Genomic DNA, 13,647 nt, shown 5'->3' on the forward strand with positions numbered 1-13,647 from the left:
GATAAGATATCCCTGGAACCATCCAAACAGATGAGGCAAGAGCTGAAGGAACCCCTGCAGACAAGAGAAGGTGGGTGCATTTCCCTCATGCTTCCCCTGGGACTCAGCAGCCGGGGGCTTTGGCTGCACATCTGGACACGCCGTGCCCGGCACAGTGGGAAGGGATCCATGGCAGCTTTGCTGCCCCGCTGCTGCTTTCACGCCCTGCAGGGCTGTTTGCCAGCCTGGCCTGGCTGCAGCTTGTGCCCAGCCTCTGCCAGAAGGCATTTGGCATCAGCTGACAGGCCATGCCCAAACTGTAACACACCCTGAGATCCCCCACTATATCCAGCCCTGCAGATTAGGAAAAGGGTGGCTGTTTGGTGGTGGAAGAGCTCTCATCATGCCACTGTAACCTGGCCATTTTCCTGCTCCATAAATTTCACAAATATTACCTCTGATGCCACCACCCAAGTGGGGAACAGCCCCATCTGATGCAGCTGTCTCCCTTCCTTTGTCAAGAGATGGACATAGTGCTTCAGTGGAAGGTGGCATTTCTTGAAGGAAGCACTCCATCTTCGGTGCGAGCCCCTGCTGCAGGAAGGAAGGCAAAGCCAGACACGGGCACAGGCACAGCAGGTAATTGCTGTGCCGGGCTCAGCCCTGGCCAGGGCTGTGTGGCAGCAGCTCTTCCCCCAGGGCCTGCCCTTGCCCGGCCCGGCAGCAGCCAAAGCTGGAGGAAGCAGTGGTTGCATGCCAGCCTCAGCTCCAGGAAGGGAGGCCAGGCCAGGCACAGGCCCAGGAGGTAATTGCTGTGCCTCTGGGCCTGAGCCCTGCTGAGGCTTCAGCTGCCCTCTCTGCTGCTTGGCAGTGCGGGCACAGCCTGGACTAGAGCGGCACAGCCCAGGGGAATTATCCCGAGCAGGCTCAGGGCACTCGGGTACTGAGCAGTCCTGCTGGGGTCCCTCCATGGGAGACATGTCCTGAAACCTGGCAGCGACTGCACGGGGTGCCCACGGTGGGGAAAGGACAGAGGGGGAGAGCAAGGCTCCAGTGTGTCCTGAGAGGGCCTGGCTGATTGCCCTTGGGATCTGGGGGGTTTCCCCACAGAAGGAGGGCAGGAGGGACAGAAGGAGGTAGGAAGACATAACTGTGGCACTGCCTGCTGCAGTTTGCCTCAGGGATTTAGGGAGGATTTCCTCTGTGTCTGAGGGAGAGAGCCCCAGGGCCTTGTGCTGCTCCAGCCACCCCTTCCTGGGATGTTGCTGAGGGCAGGGAAAGAGTGTGGAGAGTGACCAGGAGCCAGCCCAGATCTCCCCAGGCCCCTGTGCACCTTTGGCCATGTCTATTCACATCTGGCTCCCACGGCCTTAGCCGACCCCCTGGCAGTGCCCAGTTCTCTGTGGCAGAAGGGGATCCCAGCACACCAGGAAAGTGTTCTCATCTGTGCTGCATTCTAGATGAGGCTGGGAAGGCTTCTCCATCAGCTTGGATGAAGAAAGTTTTGAAGCCCTTGGAGCCTCCTGCAGGTATGTTCTCGGTGTGTCACCAAGGAAGAATTGTAGACAAGCGGGCAGGAAGCAGGTGACAGAAGCTTCTGTGGCTGTTGTGTTACAGATGTGTCTACAGGGAAGACTTCTCCAGCTTCTCCAGCTCCTACCTTGGATGCTATACGCAAGCCCAGCTCCCATCGCAGTGGTGAGTAGTGTGTCCCTGCTGACCTCAAAGGCTGAGCCTTGCTTTTGTAGGATCCATTGCTGGGAAATGGAAATATTTTTCTCTAAGGTACTCCAACAGGGAAAGTCCAAGATACAACAGATAAGATGTCCCTGCAACCATCCAAACAGATAAGGCAAGAGCTGAAGGAACCCCTGCAGACAAGAGAAGGTGGGTGCATTTCCCTCATGCTTCCCCTGGGACTCAGCAGCCGGAGGCTTTGGCTGCACATCTGGACACGCCGTGCCCGGCACAGCAGGAAGGGATCCATGGCAGCCTTGCTGCCCCGCTGCTGCTTTCACGCCCTGCAGGGCTGTTTCCCAGCCTGGCCTGGCTGCAGCTTCTGCCCAGCCTCTGCCGGAAGTTATTTGGCATCAGCTGACAGGCAGCCCAAACTGTAACACACCCTGAGATCCCCCACTATATCCAGTCCTGCAGATTAGGAAAAGGGTGGCTGTTTGGAGGTGGAAGTGCTCACATCATGCCACTGGAATCTGGCCATTTTCCTGCTCCATAAATTTCACAAATATTACTTCTGATGCCACCGCCCAAGTGGGGAACAGCTCCATCTGATGCAGCTGTCTCCCTTCCTTTGTCAAGAGATGGACATAGTGCTTCAGTGGAAGGTGGCATTTCTTGAAGGAAGCACTCCATCTTCGGTGCCAGCCCCTGCTGCCGGAAAGAAGGCAAAGCCAGACACGGGCACAGGCACAGCAGGTAATTGCTGTGCCGGGCTCAGCCCTGGCCGGGGCTGTGTGGCAGCAGCTCTTACCCCAGGGCCTGCACTTGCCCGGCCCGGCAGCAGCCAAAGCTGGAGGCGCCTCGGCTTCCAGGCCTCTGGAGCTGGTTCAGAGCCCCGGGGAAACGGGACTGGTGCAGCAACGTCCCTGGCGCTGCAGCTGCTGCGGAGCTGGCCCTGAGTGCCCAGAGGCCCAAGGCACAGGAGCAGCCCCGAGCGGGAGCCCTGCCGCCAGCCCAGGGCCAGAGCCAGCCCTAGCACACAATGGAAACAGTTGTCATCTTGGTTTGCTTCCAGACTGGGAGGTTGGGAAGGATTCCCCATTAGCCTGGCACTCTGAAGTTGTGAAGCCCTCTGGGCATTCTGCAGGTAGGTTCTCACTGTCCCACCAAGGCGTAATGTTTGACTGTCTGGTCAGGACCAGGTGACAGTAGCTTCTCTGGCTGTTGTGTTACAGGCGTGTCTGCAGGGACGACCTCACCAACTCCTACCTTGGATGCTGCACAAAAGCCCAGCTCCCATGGCAGGGGTGAGTAGTGTGTCCCTGCTGACCCCAAAGGCTCAGCCGTGCTTTTGGGAGATCCATTCCTGGGAAATGGAACTACTTTCTCTTAAGGTCCTCTGACAGGAGAGACCAAAGACATGGCAGGCAAGAAATTCCAGGACCCATTAGAAATCATGTGGCAAATGCTGAAGGAATGTCTGCAGAGAAGGCAAGGTGGGTGCATTTCCCTCATGCTTCCCCTGGGACTCAGCAGCCGGGGGCTTTGGCTGCACATCTGGACACGTCGTGCCCGGCACAGCAGGAAGGGATCCATGGCAGCCTCGCTGCCCCGCTGCTGCTTTCACGCCCTGCAGGGCTGTTTCCCAGCCTGGCCTGGCTGCAGCTTCTGCCCAGCCTCTGCAGGAAGGCATTTGGCATCAGCTGACAGACAGCCCCAGTTGCACCACATTCCATGCCCACCCTCAGATCCCCTGCAATTTCCTGGTGTCCAGGCAGATCAGATGTTGGGGCTGTTTGAGGAAGGAAGCAGCCTTAGGTTGTCCCAAACTCCTGGTTGTTTTCTGATCCTTATCCATTCCTTTCACAAGTGATGCCTCACCTTCCCCATTCCCAGTGAGGAATGTTTCCATCTGATCCAGCTGTCTCTTTTCCATTTTCCAGAAATGAAAGGAGAGCCTGTGCAGAAGGATGCATTTCCCGGAGGAAGCAGAGGTTCCGTGCCAGCCTCGGCTGCAGGAAGGGAGGCCATGCCAGGCACAGGCCCAGGAGGTAATTGCTGTGCCTCTGGGCCTGAGCCCTGCTGAGGCTTGAGCTGCCCTCTCTGCTGCTTGGCAGTGCGGGCACAGCCTGGACTAGAGCGGCACAGCCCAGGGGAATTATCCCGAGCAGGCTCAGGGCACTCGGGTACTGAGCAGTCCTGCTGGGGTCCCTCCATGGGAGACATGTCCTGAAACCTGGCAGCGACTGCACGGGGTGCCCACGGTGGGGAAAGGACAGAGGGGGAGAGCAAGGCTCCAGTGTGTCCTGAGAGGGCCTGGCTGATTGCCCTTGGGATCTGGGGGGTTTCCCCACAGAAGGAGGGCAGGAGGGACAGAAGGAGGTAGGAAGACATAACTGTGGCACTGCCTGCTGCAGTTTGCCTCAGGGATTTAGGGAGGATTTCCTCTGTGTCTGAGGGAGAGAGCCCCAGGGCCTTGTGCTGCTCCAGCCACCCCTTCCTGGGATGTTGCTGAGGGCAGGGAAAGAGTGTGGAGAGTGACCAGGAGCCAGCCCAGATCTCCCCAGGCCCCTGTGCACCTTTGGCCATGTCTATTCACATCTGGCTCCCACGGCCTTAGCCGACCCCCTGGCAGTGCCCAGTTCTCTGTGGCAGAAGGGGATCCCAGCACACCAGGAAAGTGTTCTCATCTGTGCTGCATTCTAGATGAGGCTGGGAAGGCTTCTCCATCAGCTTGGATGAAGAAAGTTTTGAAGCCCTTGGAGCCTCCTGCAGGTATGTTCTCGGTGTGTCACCAAGGAAGAATTGTAGACAAGCGGGCAGGAAGCAGGTGACAGAAGCTTCTGTGGCTGTTGTGTTACAGATGTGTCTACAGGGAAGACTTCTCCAGCTTCTCCAGCTCCTACCTTGGATGCTATACGCAAGCCCAGCTCCCATCGCAGTGGTGAGTAGTGTGTCCCTGCTGACCTCAAAGGCTGAGCCTTGCTTTTGTAGGATCCATTGCTGGGAAATGGAAATATTTTTCTCTAAGGTACTCCAACAGGGAAAGTCCAAGATACAACAGATAAGATGTCCCTGCAACCATCCAAACAGATAAGGCAAGAGCTGAAGGAACCCCTGCAGACAAGAGAAGGTGGGTGCATTTCCCTCATGCTTCCCCTGGGACTCAGCAGCCGGAGGCTTTGGCTGCACATCTGGACACGCCGTGCCCGGCACAGCAGGAAGGGATCCATGGCAGCCTTGCTGCCCCGCTGCTGCTTTCACGCCCTGCAGGGCTGTTTCCCAGCCTGGCCTGGCTGCAGCTTCTGCCCAGCCTCTGCCGGAAGTTATTTGGCATCAGCTGACAGGCAGCCCAAACTGTAACACACCCTGAGATCCCCCACTATATCCAGTCCTGCAGATTAGGAAAAGGGTGGCTGTTTGGAGGTGGAAGTGCTCACATCATGCCACTGGAATCTGGCCATTTTCCTGCTCCATAAATTTCACAAATATTACTTCTGATGCCACCGCCCAAGTGGGGAACAGCTCCATCTGATGCAGCTGTCTCCCTTCCTTTGTCAAGAGATGGACATAGTGCTTCAGTGGAAGGTGGCATTTCTTGAAGGAAGCACTCCATCTTCGGTGCCAGCCCCTGCTGCCGGAAAGAAGGCAAAGCCAGACACGGGCACAGGCACAGCAGGTAATTGCTGTGCCGGGCTCAGCCCTGGCCGGGGCTGTGTGGCAGCAGCTCTTACCCCAGGGCCTGCACTTGCCCGGCCCGGCAGCAGCCAAAGCTGGAGGCGCCTCGGCTTCCAGGCCTCTGGAGCTGGTTCAGAGCCCCGGGGAAACGGGACTGGTGCAGCAACGTCCCTGGCGCTGCAGCTGCTGCGGAGCTGGCCCTGAGTGCCCAGAGGCCCAAGGCACAGGAGCAGCCCCGAGCGGGAGCCCTGCCGCCAGCCCAGGGCCAGAGCCAGCCCTAGCACACAATGGAAACAGTTGTCATCTTGGTTTGCTTCCAGACTGGGAGGTTGGGAAGGATTCCCCATTAGCCTGGCGCTCTGAAGTTGTGAAGCCCTCTGGGCATTCTGCAGGTAGGTTCTCACTGTCCCACCAAGGCGTAATGTTTGACTGTCTGGTCAGGACCAGGTGACAGTAGCTTCTCTGGCTGTTGTGTTACAGGCGTGTCTGCAGGGACGACCTCACCAACTCCTACCTTGGATGCTGCACAAAAGCCCAGCTCCCATGGCAGGGGTGAGTAGTGTGTCCCTGCTGACCCCAAAGGCTCAGCCGTGCTTTTGGGAGATCCATTCCTGGGAAATGGAACTACTTTCTCTTAAGGTCCTCTGACAGGAGAGACCAAAGACATGGCAGGCAAGAAATTCCAGGACCCATTAGAAATCATGTGGCAAATGCTGAAGGAATGTCTGCAGAGAAGGCAAGGTGGGTGCATTTCCCTCATGCTTCCCCTGGGACTCAGCAGCCGGGGGCTTTGGCTGCACATCTGGACACGTCGTGCCCGGCACAGCAGGAAGGGATCCATGGCAGCCTCGCTGCCCCGCTGCTGCTTTCACGCCCTGCAGGGCTGTTTCCCAGCCTGGCCTGGCTGCAGCTTCTGCCCAGCCTCTGCAGGAAGGCATTTGGCATCAGCTGACAGACAGCCCCAGTTGCACCACATTCCATGCCCACCCTCAGATCCCCTGCAATTTCCTGGTGTCCAGGCAGATCAGATGTTGGGGCTGTTTGAGGAAGGAAGCAGCCTTAGGTTGTCCCAAACTCCTGGTTGTTTTCTGATCCTTATCCATTCCTTTCACAAGTGATGCCTCACCTTCCCCATTCCCAGTGAGGAATGTTTCCATCTGATCCAGCTGTCTCTTTTCCATTTTCCAGAAATGAAAGGAGAGCCTGTGCAGAAGGATGCATTTCCCGGAGGAAGCAGAGGTTCCGTGCCAGCCTCGGCTGCAGGAAGGGAGGCCATGCCAGGCACAGGCCCAGGAGGTAATTGCTGTGCCTCTGGGCCTGAGCCCTGCTGAGGCTTCAGCTGCCCTCTCTGCTGCTTGGCAGTGCGGGCACAGCCTGGACTAGAGCGGCACAGCCCAGGGGAATTATCCCGAGCAGGCTCAGGGCACTCGGGTCCTGAGCAGTCCTGCTGGGGTCCCTGCATGGGAGACATGTCCTGAAACCTGGGAGCGACTGCACGGGGTGCCCACGGTGGGGAAAGGACAGAGGGGGAGAGGAAGCCTCCAGTGTGTCCTGAGAGGGCCTGGCTGTTTGCCCTTGGGATCTGGGAGCTGTTCCCATAGAAGGAGGGCAGGAGGGAGTGTAGCAGGGAGGCATAACTGTGGCACTGCCTGCTGCGGTCTTCCCCAAAGATTTAGTGTGGATTTTCTGTGAGTTTGAGGGAGAGAGCCCCAGGGCCCTGGGCTACTCCAGCCACCCCTCCCAGGGATGTTGCTGAGGGCAGGGAAAGAGTGTGGAGAGTGATCAGGAGCCAGCTCAGAGCTCCCCAGGCCCCTGTGCACCTTTGGCCATGTCCATTCCCATCTGGGTCCCAGAGCCTTACCCGACCCCCTTGCAGTGCCCTTTTCCCTGTAGCATTAGGGGATCCCAGCATGCCACAGATATGGTTCTGATCTCTGCTCCCTTTTAGACTGGAATCGTGACATGGGTTTTCAGGAAGTCCTGATGAAGGATGGTTTGAAGTTCCTGGAGGATGCTGGGGGCAAGTTTTCATTCGGCCTTTTCTTAGTGAATAATCAGGATCAATGCAACCAAAGCTCATTTATAAACCATTTCCCTTAACATTATGTAAGGGCTGAAGGATTCTGAGAATCTTTCCCTGCTCCCTTCTGGAGGCTTGAGGGCTCCCACAGGATCGCTGTCAGTGGGAGGAAGGAGCATTGATCTTTCAGTCCTCCTCCCGTGTGCTGTGCCAGTGTGTCCTTCCGTGTGCTCTGTGCAGCCACAGAGAAGAGCAGAGAGGGAAGGGGCTGGGCCCAGGGCTGTGCCCCGGGGCTGAGCCTTGTGGGCAGCCTGAGGATCTCCTGCAGTGCCAAAGGAGCTCTTCTGTCCTGCCTTTCCTTGCAGCTGAACCTGCCAGTGAAGGTCCCACATCCAGGACTGAGGCTCTGGGAGATGCTGAGGGTAGGTCAAGGCCTTTCCCCTGGGAGAGCTGCCAGCTCAGAGCCCAAAGCTGGGCCAGGGAGGCATCGCTGCAGGTGCCAGCACAGAACCATGCACGCGTGTGCCCTCGCCCTGCACGATCCCCTCACCGCTGCTGCGGCTCAGTGGTGCCCGTGCAGATCAGCAGAGATGGCAGAAGCTTCTGTGGCTGTTGAGTTACAGGTGTGTCTGCGGGGAGGACTTCTCAAGCCCCAGGGCTGGATGCTTGGCCCCAACCCAGCTCCCATGGCAGGGGTGAGTAGTGTGTCCCTGCTGACCCCACAGGCTGAGTCCCGCTTTTGTGGGATCCATTCCTGGGAAATGGAACTACTTTCTCTTAAGGTCCTCCAAAAGGAAAGACCCAAGTTTTTGCCGCCAAAAAGTCTCATGACTCAGATGAATTCCTGAGACAAACACAGAAGGAAGCACCCGGAGGACAAGGTGGGTGCGTTTCTCTCATGCTTCCCCTGGGACTCAGCAGCCAGTGCCTTTGGCTGCACATCTGGACAGGCCGTGCCCGGCACAGCAGGAAGGGATCCATGGCAGCCTCGCTGCCCCGCTGCTGCTTTCACGCCCTGCAGGGCTGTTTCCCAACCTGGCCTGGCTGCAATTCCTCCCCAGCCTCTGCAGGATGGAATTTGGCATTAGCTGATAGGGTGCCCCAACTGTACTGTGGGCCTGAGATCCCCTGCCATTTCCCAGTCTCTGAGAAGATCAGGAGGTGCAGCTGTTTGCACAAGGGAGTGCACTGGCCCAGCCCCAATTACCTGGGCTTTTTCCTGATCTTTACCTGTGACTTAGACAAGCATTGCCTCCTGAAGATGCCACCTCCCCAGTGGGGAACATTTCCATTTGATCCAGTTGTCCCTTTTTTCCTTTTTCAAGTGATGGACCAAAAGGCTGTTCAGGAGGAGGAACACTCGGGGAGAAGCAGTGGCTCATTGGCAGCCCCTGCTGCAGGAAGGAAGGCGATGCCAGACATGGGCACAGGCACAGCAGGTAATTGCTGTGCCGGGCTCAGCCCTGGCCGGGGCTGTGTGGCAGCAGCTCTTCCCCCAGGGCCTGCCCTTGCCCGGCCCGGCAGCAGCCAAAGCTGGAGGCGCCTGGGCTTCCAGGCCTCTGGAGCTGGTTCAGAGCCCCGGGGAAACGGGACTGGTGCAGCCACGTCCCTCCCGCTGCAGCTGCTGCGGAGCTGGCCCTGAGTGCCCAGAGGCCCAAGGCACAGGAGCAGCCCCGAGCGGGAGCCCTGCCGCCAGCCCAGGGCCAGAGCCAGCCCTGGCTCCCGACTGGGCAGGGGCTGCGCTGGGTCCTGACAGGGCCTGAGCCTGTCCCCTGGGGCTGGGGTTGCTGTCACGGGGCAGGGAGGGCCAGGGGTGGCAGTGGCTGCTCAGGGATGGCTTTGGCCCCTGTCCCTGGCAGCAGCCACTGCCCAAGCAGCTGCGCTGGCCCCGGGCTCTCCTCCCGGCCTGCTGGGCTTTGTTGGCTGGCACAGCCTGTGCCCAGGGCCGGCAAGGTGCCTGCAGGCCCCAGCTCTGGGGGAAACAGAGAACGTCCTGCCCATATCCACCGTGCTGCCAGCTCAGCAGTGCAGCACAGCATGGTCTCACCGTCCCCATTGCTCCCACAGATGCAGCCGGCACCACAAGACCTGTTCCCAATGCCCAGGATGGCCTCGGAAGGGGTTTCTGTCAGGGAACCGGCTGCTGGCTAGGGTTTCTGGCAGGCCTGCTTTATTTGGAGCTTGTCTTCATGTTGTTCTGCATTGGAATCTGGTATTCCTGGAACAGAAAACAGTGAGTGTTTTATTGCCTGCCCCCTCCAACAGCTTCTCTTCAAAGTCCAGCGTGGACAGGGAACATTCCCATTGAGGCTGCAGTGGGGTTGTGGCCAGTCCATGATTGTCCAAATAACTCTGCTGAGGCTTCTGCTGCTTCCCAGTACTTCCATTGGCCTCTCAATTGCTGGGCCTTGTCCTGGGGGCCCCGCTGGGGCTGCAGCCAGAGCTGGCTCCCACTGAGGCTGCCTGGCCAAGAGCAGCCCCAGGGGGACGGGGCAGAGGCAGAGGGAGGTGGGGAGGAGAAAGAGCAGGGCCGAGATTGCCCTTGAGAGGCAGAGGCGCTCTGGGGCCCGCTCCTGGCCAGGGACCCTGCCCAGAGCCGTGCCCTGCTGGCCGGGGCCTTGAGGGGCAGCTGTCCAGCTGGGCCCAGCTGTGCCAGCAGCTCCAGCCGTGCTGGGGAGCCTTGCCAGCTCTGGGCCCTGCTGTGCACGAGGGTCCCTGTGTGCCACTGCCAGCTGGGGCCTCGGCCACCTCCTCTCTGCACAGGAGCACCTCGGGACAGGAGTTGGAAGACGGTGGCTGCACCTCACACCCAGACAGCGTGGGCAGCTCCTCCAGCAGCAGTAAGGGCCTGGACAGCCCTCTCAAGTGTTCTGTGAAGAGGACCCCAGAACAACCGTCTATGAGGAAGCCTCTTATTGCCCCGTAGATCCCACTGCCACCTGCTCTCCCCATGGGCCTCCCCAAGCTTCCTTTATTCCTTTTTTTCTCTCCGTCTGTCCCATCCCAGCCAACCCGAGTTCCGCTAGGGACCCCAGGACCAGCCCAGCACCTTCCAGCACCTCCTGAGACCAACACATCCCTTCCTCTGCCCCTGAGCCCCCTGGCCTTGCCCTCTAGGCAACACTGAAGGTGACACCCCACCCCACCCCACCCTCCCCGCCCCTCCAACTCCTGCTTGCACGGTAGGCAATGGCCCATTCCTGTGTTCAAATAAAGAGATGGATTTGTTTCCTAGTTTGAAAGCAAAACCAGTGTGAGGCTCTCTTGTTTAAACTGCGACCCTTTGGACGAGGACACGAGGCTTGACTCCATTTTCATCAGAAGGCTGATTTATTATGTTATATATTATACTAAAATACTACATTACAACTATACGAAAAGGACAGAGAGAAGAAGATCAGAAAGCTACCAAGACAAGAATAGAATAGGAATCAATAACTAAAACCTGTGACTGCTCACAGCCTTGGCACAGGTGGCTGTGATTGGTCACTGGTTGAAAACAATCTACACGAACTAATGGAAGATGCACCCGTGGCATTCCACAGCAGCAGATAGCCATTGTTTACATTTCTTTCCTGAGGCTCTCAACTCCTCAGGACAGGAAAAGTCCTAGCAGAGGCTTTTTCCCTAAATTATCATGGCAACATCTCACCCTTTTAAATTATTACATTAAATAGAAAAAGCAATGTTTGTAATTTCTTCTACTAGGGCTTTGTAGAAGAGAGAACAACACCTCTTGAGGTTCATCTGTTGCCAATCAAAATCTCAATCATTTGCTGATGTGGAATGGTCAGGGAAATTCTTCACCTGTAGAACATTCAGGGAAATTCTTCACTTATCAAACATCTAATTATATCATATCACTAAAACAATCTTAAAAAATAAGAAAATGCAAAAACTCATGCAAGGAAAGTTCATTGTTTCAAGTCCAAGCAGCTGAATTTCAGGACAGAGTCCATGGACTGAAGATGTTCTTTTTTGACATCTCTGGAAGTCCCCTTTGGTCCTGAAACAGGCTTGCAGAATTCTGAAACAAAGAACTGCTAAAGAAAACAAGAATTAGCAAACAATTCATTGACAGTCATGAAACAATTCAGAGAAAATTTCTGGAATGCCCTGGCCACAGCCCTTCATTGAACCACTTGGGCTGAAGCTAATTTTTGGCTTTTCAATGCTTTTGAGCTGGTAGCTCTTTCCACTTTTCTTTATTATTATTATTTTTTTTCATTAGAAGAAGAGTAGCAGCAGCAGAGTGTCTCTAGGACCCTTGGGTGGCTCTGGTCCTGGTGGGCGGACCAGAGAACTCAGACTTGGCTCACAGAATGGTGGCCTAGGTTCTTGTGGGGAAAGCAAAGCTTTTGAACTCAGCACTGGACGGGGCGATGGCCCCGGCCCAGGGAAATGAGTTAAACGGCTTAGAACTAGCTTGTGAGGCGGGCTCTGCACGCTCAGAACTTGGTAGGACTATGCTGCTAGTGTTTTGAGAGTAGAAATGACGAAATGTTTTTTTTTTTAGAAGCACTGGTGCACACTGGCAGCTGGAGAAGAGAAGTTTTCTCAGGAATTGTTATTTTAGATTTGAGGGTTTCTTGTCTCCAGAGCAAGCGAGCAGTGCTTGCTTTGCTCTGTGTCTCTTGTTTTTGTAAGGTAAATGTTATTTTTTCTGCTTTTTGCTTTTTGGCACTACTTTTATCTCTACTGGGTTGGGAACTAGAGGTAGATGTTACAGGAGCCAACTCCCCCACGCCGCTGGGGCGCTCGGGGGAAGGCAGGCACTTTAACTTCTAGGGAGAAGCTCTCGACTATACGCAAAGTGATTTAAAAACTATATTGATTTTGAACACAGCCAGCCGAACTGCTCCTGCAGTCACCTGGAGGGTTATGCTTTTTTTACGGAAGGACAGGCTTTTCGCAGGGTTTGATGTGAATGATGGAGTTTCGAAACCTGCGGGACAACTGGGGTGGGTGGTGCAGGCAGCACGGGCGCTGGTGTCGACTTTTGAGGCGGTCTCGTGGGCTCAGCACTATTCTCAGCAAGCTCTTGCACTGCAATTGGATCGGCAGGGAGCGGCGGGACAGGCGGGGGCGGCGGGCTCGGAGCGGGGTCGGCCCGCGCAGGCGCCGCCTGCACCGTTGCGAATTCAGTTGCCGGCTGGGATGCAGAGAAAGAAGACACGGAGGCAGCTCCTGCAGCTCCCGGGAGCAGCAGCACAGCCGGGGAATCACTGTTGTTGATCGCGCTGCCTGGCAACACGGGCGGATCGGCGGGAGGCGGTTCCGGGTGCCGCGGCGCAGGCGCAGTCATCAGAGCCGGCGGAGCTGGCCCGGGCGGCTGCGGGGCCGCGGGCGGAGCCGGCTGAGGCGGAGCCGCGGGGTCCGGCGCCTCCCGCGGGGCTGGCTGAGGCGGAGCCGCGGGGTCCGGCGCCTCCCGCGGGGCTGGCTGAGGCGGAGCCGCGGGGTCCGGCACCTCCCGCGGGGCTGGCTGAGGCGGAGCCGGATCCGCCCCTTCCCGGGGTGGGGGAAGCGGAGAATTTCGCGGCGAAGCGGGCGGGGCCGGCCCGGAAAGCGGCGGGCTCGGCTCCCCATCCCCCCCAAGAGAAGGAGAGGGGGGGGAAGGCAGCTCTGTCTGCTCCGAAGGAACAGAGAAAAACTTTTGCTCAGCTGTGGGCAGTGCGGGGGGAATGCAAACTCGCGGTTCGTCTTCTTTGAGAGGCTTCTCTCGTGCCGAACCTGGCGGGTACGGAGCGCGGCCGCGCCACCGAGCCATGACGTCCCCCCCAGCCTTTTTTACTGTCAAAACCCAGGATAAGATGTCTTGGGATATTGAATATATCAACGGGCGTTTAACACCCTGGTGCTCTGTCCACTCAACAGCAGCCTTCATGAACTCCCAAACATCTAAATCGAGGGAGTATATCACATTTGTAAAAAATCTATGAAATTTTGCCTATCTGAAAACGTCATAATAATCTTCCTTCCAAAAAATCAAATCGTGTCCCCATTTGCACCAGAGTTTAATAACTTTCTCCTCTGACGCAGTAAACGGAACCTGAGCTTCCGAAGGTACATTTTCCCAACTTTCCTCCCACCTTTTGCGAATGGCAGGATCTTCAGGAAGGGAAAAAATAACAGTACCTTTAGACAGTGTCCTTGTGGATCCAGCTGTGCAGCTCTGCTGCTCTGCAGTCTCTGGACACAATCTCCAGGAAAGTCCAACAGGTTCTCCTGTTTGCCTTGGCTGTGAACTCTGCCCATCTTCAGGGTCTCGTTTCTTCAGCTCCAGGCTAGATTCC

At 57.0% G+C, this 13,647-nt stretch overlaps 1 long non-coding RNA gene across 1 annotated transcript; it reads left to right on the top strand.

The window, feature by feature from the left end:
• Positions 1–1,417: 1,417 nt before the first annotated feature.
• On the top strand, positions 1,418–2,769 carry LOC135307697 (uncharacterized). The gene is made up of 5 exons (XR_010368376.1): positions 1,418–1,508; positions 1,597–1,677; positions 1,765–1,866; positions 2,296–2,412; positions 2,732–2,769. It is a non-coding gene; the product is annotated as an uncharacterized LOC135307697 (long non-coding RNA).
• Positions 2,770–13,647: the final 10,878 nt, after the last annotated feature.

The sequence above is a fragment of the Passer domesticus genome, chromosome 9 (genome assembly GCF_036417665.1).
Source record: "Passer domesticus isolate bPasDom1 chromosome 9, bPasDom1.hap1, whole genome shotgun sequence".
Classification (NCBI taxonomy): domain Eukaryota; kingdom Metazoa; phylum Chordata; class Aves; order Passeriformes; family Passeridae; genus Passer; species Passer domesticus.